The 15,866-nt window shown below is 44.5% G+C and overlaps 1 protein-coding gene across 1 annotated transcript in view; it reads left to right on the top strand.

The window, feature by feature from the left end:
* LOC134990033 (proline-, glutamic acid- and leucine-rich protein 1-like) overlaps positions 1–15,866 on the top strand; it is a 161,835-nt gene that overhangs the window by 69,773 nt on the left and 76,196 nt on the right. The window lies entirely within an intron of this gene.

Genomic DNA, 15,866 nt, shown 5'->3' with positions numbered 1-15,866 from the left:
TGTGTCCCTTAAATATTATGGAGCATCACACACAGGGACACATGTATTCCTCAAGGCTAACATATTATATGTTGAGGACTGTTTATTTAGAACACAGGTTCTCAAACTCGGCCCTCAGGACCCCACACAGTGCATGTTTTGCAGGTCTCCTCACAGAATTACAAGTGACATAATTAGCTTCACCTGTGAACCTTTTAAAATGTGTCTGTGAGTAATTCATACACTTGTGCTTCTTCTGGGTTACCTGCAAAACATGCACTGTGTGGGGTCCTGAGGGCCGAGTTTGAGAACCTGTGCATTAGGACGTTACACACAATCATAAAGTAAAATACTAAATAAATTACTATGTGGATAAGGTGTGCTTGTAATAAATTTTCATTGCAAGTTTACGAACACTTATCCAGACTTAATGCATGCCACTCATAATCTGTTGTTTTGATTTTCAAAATAAACACAATACACATGCGACATTTGTTTTGCATAAAGCGAGGGTATGTTTGTATGTCTCAAGGAGACAGACACATTCTGAGTAATGGTTTTTACAATAAAAATGGCCAAACATCTATTTATGATTACACAATTGAAATAAGCAAACCAAACTCACCTTAGAAATAGCGAGTGATGAGCTCTTGCCTAACCTGCCTGTACTCCAAGTATCACCAGATGTCTCTAATTTCTCTGCTTGCTGGCTGCTTTCTTCATCCTCCTCCTCCTCCTCCTCAACATGTGGCAGATGTTGTTGCAAACACATGTTATGAAGAAAGCAGCAGCAGAACACAATTTGAGTCACCTTCGAGGGACTATACAACAAAAGGCCACCAGACTTATCCAGACACCGAAACCTAGATTTCAACACACCAAAACATCTTTCTATCACATTCCGCATGGACTTATGTGCATGATTGTAATTGTGTTCAGCAGGGGTATCAGGTCGGGACAATGGAGTTAGAAGCCAAGAGAAACAGCCATATCCTCCATCACCTAAAAGACAGATATAGTAACGTGATTCATGTTAAGATACAGCAACACATAAGTAACACTGTGGGGCAGATGTATTAACCTGTAGAAGGCATAAGGAAGTGATAAACCAGTGATATGTGCAAGGTAATAAAGGCAGCGGACAATCTGTTCCTAAATAATCATTTACATATTGGAGCTGATTGGCTGGTGCCTTTATCACCTTGTACATATCACTGGTTTCTCACTTCCTTATGCCTTCTACAGGTTAATACATCTGCCCCTGTATTTGGACAAAGTATACCCAGGCCTACACATATCAAATTACATACCCAGCAGCCATCCATCTGGCATTTGTCCGTCCTCAAACTTATCAAAGAGGGATGACTGACTGAGGATGAAGGAGTCATGGCAGCCCCCAGGGTAACCAGCAACAACACTCATTATTTTGAGATTTGCATCACAAACCACCTGCACATTTGTGGAGTGCTCTAGATGTCTATTTGTATATATGTGCTGCCTGCCCCTAGGTGGTCTTAGCTCAATGTGTGTGCAATCTATGGCTCCAAGCACATTGGGCATGCCAGCCAGCTCATAGAAATCTACCCTGATGGCATGCCACTGAGACTCGTGGGTAGGGAAGCAGATTGAGGCATCGATGTGGGGCTGCAAAACAGCCAACACCTGTGTGTATATTTGATAGAAAATTATACATGAGATTTTAGCACAGAACTGGCCATCGAGTAATTAAAACCAAGCAAAAACAGAGTGGGTAGTTAGGTATACATCACCTGTGTTAATATTCTCGAAAATGACGGCTGTGAGATTCCTATGACATCCCCAGACACAGCCTGAAAGCTGCCAGTAGCCAGAAAGTGCAACACAGCCAGGAGTTTGTGCAGGCCTGAGACAGAGCGAAAGCGTGCTGTCTCAGGGTCTAGGCCCAGTTTGACAAGGTCATACAGACGGAAAATGTTGTTACGATGTAGACGGAACATCTGTATGACCTTATCATCGGACAATGCGTTCAAATTTAAACGCCCCCTAAAAAAACTAGGCCTGCGCAGCCTCCACGGAACCTGTACAACCTGCTGGCCATGTTCAGTTTCTTGGCCCTGGGTACTTACAGGCTGATGTCTGAGTCTGAGGAATCCCACAGCACACAAAATATCACTGGCCCACAGTCCTGCTGCCATTTCTGAGTGTAGGTGTATTGAAATGGGCCTAAGATCCTTTTATAGGCATCCTAATTCAGGTGTGAGTGATTTTTTATTTGCAACACATGTAAACACGCCTGAAAAAAGCAGGTCTATTTTTTTGCCGCTTTTTTTTAACGAATCGCAAAAAAATACGACCGCATTTGAGCACTCAGAGACTAACACCCAAATACGAATGAATAGTGAATACCCGTGTTCTATGAAATAACAGCCGCGTTTGACTGATGGTCTATTCATTCGTATTTCTGAACGTTGTCATTGAAACCATTACGAATAGTCCAAACACTGCCGAGATTTGTGCTTAGTGAATTCCCGGATTGGGACTTAGAAAAAAAAACACAAATCGGCCAAACTCGGATTTTTAGTAAATGCTGGCCCAGGTCTCAAGGGATAAACTGCAGTTGTGTAGGACAAGGGTCAAATATCTGGGATGTAGTACTGGTACATGATTTGACAGTTCATACACCACATGCCGTATTGGTCCTTCAAAGTTCTGCCGGAACCCGGTATGTCTCATCGGTACGATGGCACCAGTATATTACTGCAGTGTGCCTTGTCATGCACAAAGGGTGGAGGATGAGAATACTGATGAAGGGAAAATTGGTATATACACTGATATGCATGATGGTATGGAAATCTGAATCAGACCTTTACTACGAGATCAGACATAAGTGACAGCCCATTGGTGAATGCAGACCTGATATTTTCCTTTTCCTTTTTCTCCTCTAGAGATGTTTTTTTCTTCTTTTTTTTGAGTGATGCTCATGGTACTCTACATTGCAAACACACAACAGTAAAATTAAGATGCAAATTTGTGTTCCCCACAGAAAAAGGAGGTCTGGAAGGTGAAGGGGTATGCTCAGGAGTCCTCAGGACTCTGGAGAGATGGACAAGGTTAGCCAGTGGCCCCCAGGGCATATCTCCCAAGCCTACTGTTATCATTCAGGGTGCTGGGGGAAACAAAATGCTTTTTTGTCTTGCTTAGAAATACCCCTCCCTTTCGAGCACCTGAATGATATCACTAAGCTAATTGAGCATCTATCAATGTATATGTCTATTGTGAGAGGCAGAGAGGTTCCTGCATTAGGAGGAGGTGCAGGCCCTGACATGCCACATGGAGCATTATGGAGTTGCTCCAAGGTAGGTAGCTCTTAGCTAAGACATATTGTAGTAAGGTGCCATTATCATGTGGCTCCTTGCTGGTTAATATTAGACCCAGATTGGGGTATTGGAGGTGTGAGGTGTGGTGCCTCTGGACTGGCTGAGCTGGATGGCTTTAGTGTGGCATACCTTTACATTATATTAACACTTTTCACTTATTAATTTTTTAACACTATTTCTCTATTTTAATTACATTTCATGTTTGTATCACCCTCTCTATAGCTTCGGCTTCCTAAATACTAATTTATTAACACTATAGTTTTTTCACTGGTATGCTTCGCTGGGCTTTCTGGCTTATGCTTGTGTTTTGGGGTGCCACACCCTGCACCTAGATATAGCGCTAGGGACCCCAAATATACAGAGACGCATTGATGCGGCTTTTGGGCTTAACCAAACATTTGCGCAAATATGTGTAACGAAGATCTCTGAATTCTATTATTATGTGGGATTTACATCTAGTTACTGTTATCATTCAGGGTGCTGGGGGAAACAAAATGCTTTTTTTTTTCATATCTCCCAAGCCTAGCTGAAGCGGCACATGGTCTGACTCATCTGGGCAAGGAAGGTATGTGCAAATTGGTAAGAGCTTACTGGCGTACACCAGGGTTCTCTTCTCAGGCAAGCAGGAAAGCAATGACCTTTTCTTACTTGCATGAGGAAGAACATTTGGTAAGGGAGTACCAACAGAGCTTCATACAGTTAACACCCTGTAGGAATTTAAAATATGTATTGGTGTGCACTGATGTTTTCTCAAACTGGGTAGAGGCGTTTCCTGCCGCCACGGATACTGCTCTGTTTACCGCAAAGAAAATTTTGCAGAAATTTGTGTGTGGATATGGTATTCTTAGGAGTAGGAGCAAAGTGATAGCTTGAAACTGGACTATTGTGGTCATAGACACTGCCACTAGTGGTACGTAGCATCGGAACCACTCCCAGATCTCCACTTAATGAATCACCCTCTTTGACATTTTTTTTTTTTTTGGAAGACAACCTCATGTCATGATCGATCCACACCATGATCAGAAATACACCAATGAGGTGATAGTACAGTACCTTATCGAGATGAGCCAGCATTTGAGAACTTAACAAAAGAACTTGAAACTGTTGATTCCTGGTATGCCAACTACTAACTGTCTTGATTGTGAACCAAAAGACTGTGTAATTGTTCTTACACTCAGATTGCCTAATAGACAGGTGGGAAGAACCGTACCAAGTTTTGTTGACAGCACGATCCCAGTGAAAGTAGCCAAAAGAGAGACTTGGGTCCACGATTCCCATCACAGGAAAGTCGGTAGTCCGGCAGGAACTCGTAAATGGAGTGAGATTGCAGAAGTATCACCCGAGAGTCTGTTCCATGAAGACTGAGAGGCAGCACTGTTGAACACTACCTGAGTGTACTAAAGGATTACAGAAAGACCAGTCGTTGTAATTGATTTGCTATGGACAAGATTTGTTTTGTTCTATCTTTCTTTTTCCCGTTGACAAACTTTTTTTTTTTCAGGACATTCTATTTTTGTGAGGTTTTTCACGAGGAGTCGAGTGTGGGACTAACACTGGTTCCGGAGAAAGGAGTGATGTCTTTATAGGATCCCAGGATCAGCCTATCACTTTGTTGAAGCCAGATAAAATCAAAGGACTAGTAGTTACGGAGTTTGGAGGTAACGTGATAGGCTATTGTCTGAGGAATACTGTATTTTGTAGTTATTGTGACCCCATAATTGAAGATGAGTGCATCCAGAGATGTCAGTCTAGCAATAAGGCAGCATTTGACAGACATCCCTTGAGTGATTACCACTCATTAGTGGGTAAGGTCTTAAACGAAATGGAATGTTGGATGTGCTCACAGGTACCTCTAAGACCAAAATGATGCAGGATTAGTGTCATATTCTTTAGGGTTTGCTGAGGTACTTGAATGACATGGAAGGAGGGGAGGGGCCGGTGGACAAGGAATATACAATAACTAGAGCCCCTAGTCATAAGATCCACCAGTACCATAGATAAATCCCTGGTATGTTTAAATCTCACCAATTTCAGGAAACCAGGAAATTGGGAGGTAATCAGGAACAATCAGACAATGGCTATTCACACATAGCAGATAAAGAACTCATTAATATATGTGGAAGAATGGTTTATGAATGGCTCTCCCCGAACTCCGAAGTTTTATGTTATCTAGGAAGGACCTGAACTAATAACCCTTGTTCAATGATGAAACAGTTCTAGCAAACGTTCCAGAAATGGAAACAATGTTCAGGGAGTGATAGGAATATATACCATGAAAATTTTATGTCTCTTTCACGATTTTTTCGTGTTTTCTCCCTCTACCCAGCAAAACCTCTATCGAATCCGAACATCAGTGTGCAAAGACGTAGGTACATGTATGTGTGAAACGTTCGTTATAATCAGACATCATAGGCCATAGCACTGTCTCAGCATACTCAATAGGTTGAATGTCGTACCACACCCAACCAGTGGTCCCGTGACCGCCGAGTGCATATAGAGAATGTCCCGTCCTCCTCCCTGTCTTCCCCAAATATGGTCAATGTCTGATTTGCAAAATGAATACATACGTGTGTCTAGGTCACCGATTATTGTTTGAAATATTTTTCTTCTGTTAATAATTTATGGCAGTTATTGTTTACTGCGAAAGGGTGGACTGTCAAAGTCAAAAATATTACATACAGAAAACATACAAACTCCACACGGATGAGTCGCTGTGCTCGTGAATACACGCAGCGTGCACAGTGATATATGGTTACATACGCACTAACACAGACACGCCACAAAGATATATTCAACACATATTTCATACCACACATAAATTAAACATGTCAAGCACTAGACATTATAATGTTTTAAATGATATAATGGAGTATAACATCATGTATTTGTATTAATGGAACGGAACAAGATAAACATGTCATGCTTGGTGTCAAAATAATCAGAGATTAATCAGAGATTAATTTGATACCTGTGGTTAGATTGTAGCATATTGCAATGAGTAGTTATGATTGAATGTATGAATATGAAGCCACAATTTTCTAATGATAACAAAGGAAAGCAGATGGACAGGAAACCAGTGGCTAACCCCTGTAATTACACCATCAAATTGGACATTGCTTGCATATGAACTGACCAATAACACATCATGAATGAGAAAGTTCCCTCCCCTGGACCAATAACAGAAGACTCAGTCCCAGACCTGTACTCCCCCAATATACACAGTGTATATGTGATTCCAGTCACAAGAAGTTCTGTTTGCTGGTTGCTGTTCGAGATGCTGTTTTTTTGCTGTTCTATGTAGCTGCTGTTGAGGCAGATCCAAAGATGGAGAAAAGTGTGCATTGAGGGAAATGGTAATTAAATGCTGGTTGTAACTGTATGGATTCTTTTGTAACCATCTGCTTCTTGTGTAATTGTAACATTATAACTGAATGATATATACAGTACATGTGATATATTGTATACATATCCTTTTAATATCAAATATATACATCACTGAGCATTGGAACTCATATAATGTGTGCGAGTGCTTGTTTTCTCTTAAGGGATGTAGTGTTTGCGATGTCAGTGCACTTTTATCGTATATGGTAATAAGATGCGCCTTGCGTCCGCTGCATATATTAGTGCTGGCATTTTAGATATTTATTAGAAATAATTTGAACTTCTCAGCCCCGCCCCATTTCAGGCCCATGAACTTGAAGCTTTGGGGGTGCAATGGGAGGAGCCTGAATGCCGATTCTATGTCAAGTTTTCCCATCATGGCCCCTCTCCCGCATGACCTAACCATGCGCAGCGCATCCTCAAATGACTTGTAAACCACGCTGCACTGCTGCTCGCCTAATGCATCATTGACCGATTTGCCTTCAGGGTATGACTTGTGCTGTATGAGCCTAAATTTTCCTGGTGTCTTTTTAGGTACCACGCCTATCAGAGATACTATCAGTTGTGAAATTCACGGAAAGGCGCATGGAAAGGCCCTGCTATGCGTCCGAGTTCCACCTCCTTGTAAATTTTTTCTTTTACAATGTGGGGGAATTCCGCTGCTGATTTTAGGTTGCGCTGGAACGCTGCTCCCTCGACTGCCCCCTCAATGGGTAACCTGAAACCCTCCGTGAAACCCGTAATCAAAAACTGTGCATCCTCCCTGTTGTGGTACCACCCTAGCCATTTTAGCATCCTTTCTAATTTTATTAGGGTTGCGGCTTTACTTACTGTCCGCCCCCCATCTGCTCTGCCTCCTGCCATCTCCCTGGCTTTCTTGAAGCAGCTCTGGGTGCTTCCCCCCGCAATGCGTACACGCATGTTTGAACCTGCACCGTTCCCCTTTCTCGCACTGTGTATCATTAAACCCAAAGCACTTGCCCTTCTCTTGCCCTTGTGAGCTAGGCCTCCCTGATTTGGCCCCGTCCTTGCCAGGCTGGCCCCCCTCCTTCTGTTGCATGACCTCAAGCCATACTTCTATGTCCTTGGACCCGAAGCCCAGCGTCTTACGACCGCTGTGCTTCTCGCGGAACCTCTGCCGTATTCCCTCCATCCTTGTACATGTGTATCATGTTCATGCACTTCAAAACATTCATATGCTCTTTTGGATGGGTTTTAACGTATCTTGCTGCGAACTTGTACATACCATTCAACCATCTTGTGTAGGTTCTATATGCCAACAACGCCTCTGGCCCCCTACCATCTGCCTGGTCGCTCGGCTTTTTGGCCTCTGCCATCATTGTAAACATGTCGGTGTATTTTCCCTTGCGTATATCTTTTCTGACTTTGCTGCGCACTCCCCTGTCGATTGTAGTGGTCGCGCATGTGTGTGACTCTTCTAGGTCTGGCTCTTTCTCCTTCGCCTTTTTTGTGTCTGGCTTCTCCCGCCCTCGCTGCTCCCTCTTAAAACGCTTAAACATTCTGATGAACTTTGCCTGCCCTGGGTTTGCTACACTAGCATCGTCGCTGCTGCTGCCCGAGTCTGAGTCATCGTCGATGACCCTGTTCCTAACTTACCCTCACTGTCCTCCGCTTGTTCTCCGCTAGAGTTCGTGCCGCCCAATTGTTCTGCCTCGTCGCTCCCTTACTGCCGTCCTTCCCCTTACGTTCTGGTCGATGTCCTTCGCTTCCCGGATGATGACCCATGACCGCTCCCCGAATCATTGCTCTTCTGAGTATTCGCGCTTGGGGAGACAGAGTTATTAGTGACTGTGTCCAATATGCGGACCTGGTTTGAGTGAGTGACCCCTTCATAGAGTTTGCTAATCTGATTTAGTGGGGACTGCGAGACCCGCCCGTCGCTCACTTGAGCTAGCGGTTGCAGGGGGGTGGAATGCGTTTGCTCGGTGATTATGCGTTGTACCAGTATCCGTGACTTTTTTCTGATGAAGCCGCTGAACCCAGAGGGAGGCGGAGAAATGCGTAAAAGGACTCACGTTACTTTTATCCAAACCACCACTAGTGGATACGCTCACCGCCAATTGCAGCTCCAAGCCGTTTCACATCTACATATGGACTTGATCCTCCAGAGATGACTGCCCTCTAAGGTTATAAGCACCAGCAGCCGGGAGGAGTCCTGTGTACATATCTAGCTGGAGAGTGCAGTGAGAATAATTACCTTGTCTGGCCAGACGATTCAAATAAGTCTATTTTGTCATGGTCAATATAGACGGTTATTGACTGCTAAACGGACTGTTCTATATTCTGTGTTTTTCAAGAAACATCTAATTACGGCTATCAGGGACACCAACCAGCCGCAGGAATCAGTGTGTTTCATGTCACGTTGGTATAGTGACATAACATTATTAAGCACTGAATGGATTGCCAGTGCTAAAATGGATTGATCAATCTAGTGTGTCTGTGAAGTTATTCATGAGAAGTGTGACTGTTACTTATTAGTTACAAAAGAAAGTTGTTTAGAGTGCCATATTGTTACATCCTTTAGTGATTTAGTGATATTAATTCCTGACTGAGCCTCTATACATTCTTGTGTTTATTCAGACAGATATTTTAGGTGGGAGTGATTCCTTGTGGATGTATTAATTAAGTTTCAGTGTGTCTATTCACATAAGATATTTTATTAGAAGAATAGGCTGTGTTATGTTTTTTTAAATTTTAGTATACCAGTCATTTAAATTCACCGGCCGGTGGTTTTGGATTCTTGAATGTAATTTTAGAATGAAATCGTAATATCAGTAAATAATAAAAAATGAAAATAAAAATCTTTGCCCAACTTATGTGCGCTGCAATATTTTTTGCTTTTTTTTATCTGATTTTCTAAGGTTGAGTAGCCTTAATTTGCTGGCAGCACATGGGTTTGGAGTGACTGAGCGCTTGGCTATATTTTTATTTTTGTGTTCTATAATCAGCGTCAAACTATTTGAAAAAATTATCCGGTTCCAGAAATTATTAGTTAGGCTATAAAATACACCTTACCTGTTCTCTATAAAGTTGACAGGTGTGTGGAAACTTATTTCCTATATGCGCTCCACCTCCTAGTAGGTGGAACGCATATCATCAAAAGGGCCCAATCCGGAAGCAGCGTCACGTGCGCTCCACCACTTCCTGCGGTGTAACGCATGGCCGGAAATAGCGTAATTTGTGCTCCATCATTCTCCGTGGTGGAATGCATGCTAGGCCAGAAGTACATGGGATGCGCTCCATTTTGGTCACCTGCAGAGTGGAGAGAGGTGATTGCAGTAATGCTAATTTGGATGCTTTTGCTGAGGTACAGTGCACCTGGTGAACTAAACGCCCAGCGAGCCTTCATCTACAGACAGCGTTGGACAGAGGACAGGTCGTTTTTGGACTGTTTTCTGCACATTTAGGCATGCTTGCCTACCTGACCCTCTCCATGAGGGAGAAAATGCTCTGTTCCTGGACTTTCCTGGTAATGTATGATTGCCATCAACCGTGGTGAGCTAGTTAATTGATAAGAAAGGTGTTTCACCACAGGTGATGGCAATCATACATTGGGGGTAAGTCCAAGTTGATCGCAGCAGGAATTTTGTTAGCAGTTGGGCAAAACCATGTGCACTGCAGGGGAGGCAGATATAACATGTGCAGAAAGAGTTAGATTTGGGTGGGTTATTTTGTTTCTGTGCAGGATAAATATTGGCTGCTTTATTTTTACACTGCAAATTAGATTGCAGATTGAACACACCCCACCCAAATCTAACTCTCTCTGCACATGTTACATCTGCCTCCCCTGCAGTGCAAATGGTTTTGCCCAACTGCTAACAAAATTCCTGCTGCGATCAACTTGGAATTACCCCCATTACCAGGAATGTCCAGGAACAGAGCATTTTCTTCCTCATGGAGAGGGTCAGGTAGGCAAGTATGATGACCCATGTGGTGTACTTTGGCCTTGTTCTGGTGTGTGTTAAATGTGTGCAGAGGTGTTTTTAAAACGTTTTATGCTGTTTAGGGGTATAGCATCATGTAATGTTGGGGTGTGGTGCTGAATTAGGGGTACTTTGGGTCTGTCTGTGTCGGGTTTGTTTAAGATATGTGCAGGGCTGATTTTAAAATGTTTTATGCTGTTTAGGAGTATAGCATCATGTAATTTTTGGGGAGTTTGGTTGACTTAGGGCTACTTTTGGGCTGTTTGTGTGGGGTTTATGTTTGTTTAAAATGGAAGTAGGGCTGCTTTTAAAATGTTTTATGCTGTTTTGGGGTATTGCATCATGTAATGTTGGGGTGTTTGGTACACTTTGGGGTACTTTGAAGTTGTTTGGGGCGTGGTGTTTTCACAAAATAGAGGCTGTTGGGTTCTACAATGAAGATACCACAATACAGTGAATCGGAGAGCTGTGCCTTGGTTGAAGCTGTGGACAGATCATACGACGTGATCTACGGACCAAGGGCACAGAGCACAGCACCCAACGTGAAAAGGAAGATCTGGAATGAAATTGCCGACAGAGTGACTGCAGTTGCTGGAATACGTCGGGACTTCTGTAACTGCATGAAGAGATACAGCGACTGCAGAAGACAAGTCAAGAAGTAGACGGGAATTCAGCGACGCCATGAGATGGGAACCGGAGGTGGGCCCAAATTGAACCTCTATTGGACATCCTGGGAGAATACCATCCGAAGAAGAATCAACCCCATCATGGTTCAAGGAACATCAGGAAATTTCGACTCCTCACGAAGAGGCCGAGTTCATGATGAGGAGGAGGAACCAACAAGAAAGGGACCAAAGAAGACAGCACGAGCACAGAGGACGGATACACAAATATCTGCCATGAGGATCAAAGAGCCACCAGTAGGGAACAGCATGTTTCCGAAGACCCTCCTGCAACAGCCTTGGATAAAACTGTGACACTTGACACACAGACCATTCCCAGCATGTTTGATTACACAGGAGTCATGTAGGACACTTTCGAGGGATTTGAAGCCAGCCAAACGAATCCAGCTTCATTCTTCTCTTTGTCTTCCTCAGGTAACCTGCAACAATCTCATTCCTGCATCTTTATCTTCTGCAACAATCTCATTCCTGCAACTTTTCATGCTTATTTGAAATTTTGATAGATAACCTGCAACTTTACTTATAATTAGTTATTCCTAGCCACTACTAAAGTAGGATATCACTGTATACTAGTGGGGGATGTACTGGTTTGTTGATGTTCACACCAACTGCAATCCTTTTGTTGTGGGTGTGGTTTCAGAGGGCGGGTGCTGTTAGCAATCAAGCCTGTATCTATGATTGCAAGCCTGTTACCACCTCTATCCCTCTCTCCCAGTCTCCTACATCTCATGCTGTCTCCTCTCCTCTGTCTGCCTCCCTTCCCCTCTTCTTCTGTTTCCCCACTGCAGTTCACTTCTGCCCCTTCACACCATTTATACCCCACCACTCAACCCTGCTCTCTCCCTCCTTTGCCTGTCACCTCACCTCTCCTCCACCAGTATCGTACTACACTCCCTCCCTGCCACACTCCTGCAGTCTCCCTTCCTAGCCAAGGCCCCAGCACCATCAATACACTCTCTTTATCCCTTCCTTCCACATCAATCTTACCTCAACGCTACAGCAACCCTGATAATCTCATTCACATCTCTCCCACAAACTCCTACCCCCTATCCTGTGCCCTCTGGAATGCCAGATCTGTTTGCAACAAACTGGCCCCCACTCACGACCTTTTCATATCCAACTCCCATCACCTCCTGGCCATTACTGAAACCTGGATTACTCCCTATGACACCGCTTCTCCTGCTTTTCTCTCTGCTGGGGGCCTCACATTCTCACATACACCCCGACCTGGGGGTCGTCATGGGGGTGGTGTTGGGATCCTTTTACCCTCAAGCTACACATACCAACTTATACCTCCAGAACCATCTCTTACATTCTCTACATTTGAGGTCCATGCAATTCGCCTCTACCAACCTACTAATCTTCGAGTTGCTGTCATTTACCGTCCACCTGGCATTTCCTCCAAATTCCTCGACAACTTTGCTTCCTGGCTACCTCACTTCCTCTCTTCTGACATTCCCTCCATTATCCTAGGTGATTTCAACATCCCTATCGATAACCCCACAAAACCACCTGCCTCTAAACTCCTTAACCTCACCTCTTCACTTGGTCTCTCCCAGTGGACCACCTCACCCTCCCATGTGAATGGGAGCTCACTGGATCTGGTTTTCACTCACCGCTGTGATATTTCTGATTTCCCCAATTCCCCTTTTCCCCTCTCTGACCACCGCTTGCTTTCATTCAACTTATCTATCTCTGCTCCCCCATCTCTCCCTCCTAAGGCTACCATCACTAAGCGTAACATTGAGGCTATTGACACCTCATCCCTATCCTCCCTGTTTGACTCACTTCTCTCTCCTCTTCTCTCTCTCACACATACCCTGAACAAGCCACATCTCTATACAATGCATCTCTTACTTCAGCCCTTGACTCTGTTGCTCCGCCAACCACTATTCACCCTCGCAGATCAACACCTCAACCCTGGCACACCAAATGCACCAGATATCTACAAAAATGCTCACGTACTGCCGAGCGACAGTGGAGGAAATCACGCTCTCAAGCAGACTTCCTCCATTTCAAATTCATGCTCTCATCCTTCAGTGCTGCCCTCTCCCTCGCTAAACAATCATACTTCAAAATCCTCATCTCTACCCACTCTTCCAACCCCCGGCGCCTCTCCCTCCTCTGCCCACCACCACCTCCTCTCCCTTCCTCATTATCTGCTCTTGAATTTGCCACTTATTTCACATCCAAGATTGACTCCATACGTCAGGACATCACATCCCACCAGTCCAGCAACCAGCCACCACCCATCCTTTGCCACCCCTCCCCTACCCTCTTACCAACTCTGACATCTTTCTCCCATGTATCTGGCGAGGAAGTCATCGCCCTCATACACTCCCCCCCCCCCACAACCTCCCCACTCGACCCTATCCCCTCCCACCTCTTCCGCTACCTCTCTCCTTCTGCCTGTTCCCATCTTGCCCACCTTCTCAATCTCTCCCTCTCATCAGGCACTGTCCCCTCTGCCTTCAAGCATGCTCTTGTCTCCCCTATTCTAAAAAAAACCTACCCTTGATCCTAACACTCTCTCCAACTATCGACCCATCTCTCTCCTCCCCTTTGCCTCCAAACTTCTTGAGCGTATTGTCTATAATCGCCTCACTGCCTTTCTTTACTCTCACTCACTGCTTGACCCATTCCAGTCTGGTTTCCGCTCTCTCCACTCCAGTGAAACTGCCCTTACAAAAGTCTGCAATGACCTCCATGCCGCCAAATCTAAGGGCCACAACTCTCTGCTTATTCTTCTTGACCTCAATGCTGCTTTTGACACTGTGGACCACCCTCTCCTTCTGCAAATCCTTCACTCTCTTGGTCTACGCGATACTGCCCTCTCCTGGCTGTCCTCCTACCTCTCTGATCGTTCCTTCTCTGTCTCCTCTCATAATGCTACCTCGCCCCCACTTCCACTAACTGTTGGTGGCCCCCAAGGTTATGTTCTTGGTCCTCTCCTTTTCTCTCTCTATACGTCCTCTTTAGGTGAACTCATTAGTTCTTTTAATTTCCAGTAATTCCTCTATGCTGATGACACTCAAATCTACCTCTCCTCCCCTGATCTCTCCACGGCTCTCCTCACTCATGCCTCTAACTGTCTTTCTGCTATCTCTTCCTGGATGTCCCAGCGCTTTCTTAAACTCAACATGTCTAAGACTGAGCTGATCATCTTCCCACCCTCCCGCACAACCTCACCTTCCACAATCTCATTATCCATTGATGGCATGACTATCTCCTATAGCCCCCAAGTACGCTATCTTGGTGTAATCCTTGACTCCTCCCTCTCCTTCAAACCACACATTCAGCACCTCTCACAAACCTGTCATTTTCATCTCAAAAACATTTCCAGGATCAGACCTTTTCTCACCCAGGATGCCACTAAGATCATTATTCACTCACTGATTATTTCCAGACTGGACTACTGTAATCTCCTCCTAACTGGCCTCCCTGACAATTACCTCTCTCCACTCCAATCTATCCTCAATGCTGCTGCCCGGCTTATCTTCCTCACCAAACGCAATTCGTCCACCTCCCCTCTCCTACAAGCCCTTCACTGGCTTCCCTTCCCTTTCAGAATCCAATTCAAACTTCTCACACTCACTTACAAAGCACTCACCCACTCCTCTCCCAGTTACATCTCTGACCTTATCTCCCTTTACTCTCCCACCCGCCCTCTTCGCTCTGCTAATGCACGCCGGCTCTCCTGTCTTCTGATTACTTCCTCCCACTCCTATCTCCAAGATTTTTCATGTGCTGCCCCCTTCCTCTGGAATTCTTTACCTCTCCCCCTCAGACTCTCCACCTCTCTACAAAACTTCAAACGGGCTCTTAAGACCCATTTCTTTACCAAACCCAGCCAAATCTCATCCTAACCCTCTGTTCCACGCTCTCTATGTACCCCATCTGTGTCACCCCTGTCTGTCTACCCCTCCCCTTAGAATGTGAGCTCTCACGAGTAGGGCCCTCTTCCCTCATGTGCTTATCCTTTTCTTACTTTAATAATCCTCAACTGCCCAAATCCTGCAGTTTTATGGCCACCTTGGAACTTATCTCCATGTCGCTTACTGGTGTAGTTATGCTTAGTTACCCTGTACTTGTCCTAAATTGTCTTCAACTGTAAGTCACTGTTTTCATGTTTTGATTATGTGCATATGTACTCTGTAATTGGGCACTGCGGAACCCTTGTGGCGCCATATAAATAAAGGATAATAATAATATATTTAATAAGTATAGTCTTAGGCTGCAAGCCTCTTAGCTGTGAAGTATGTTAGTGCAAAGTATGAAGATATGACATTTTGGAGATAAAAGGAGATGAACAGTAGAGAAACAGAAGGACAGCAGACTATCTTCCCCACCTCCACAAAAGAACTGCAACCAATAATCAACATACGACAGTGAGTTACATAATCCACCACCACCTACACCGGCAGCCCGGACACTGACCTCCCTGTCTGATTAAGTAACAGCCCTACTGCTCTCACACATTGCTCACACTCCTCATTTATACAATTTACAACCACTATGTAACC

The sequence above is a fragment of the Pseudophryne corroboree genome, chromosome 2 (genome assembly GCF_028390025.1).
Source record: "Pseudophryne corroboree isolate aPseCor3 chromosome 2, aPseCor3.hap2, whole genome shotgun sequence".
In the NCBI taxonomy this organism is placed as follows: domain Eukaryota; kingdom Metazoa; phylum Chordata; class Amphibia; order Anura; family Myobatrachidae; genus Pseudophryne; species Pseudophryne corroboree.
This window is presented reverse-complemented; position numbering and strand designations above follow the sequence as displayed.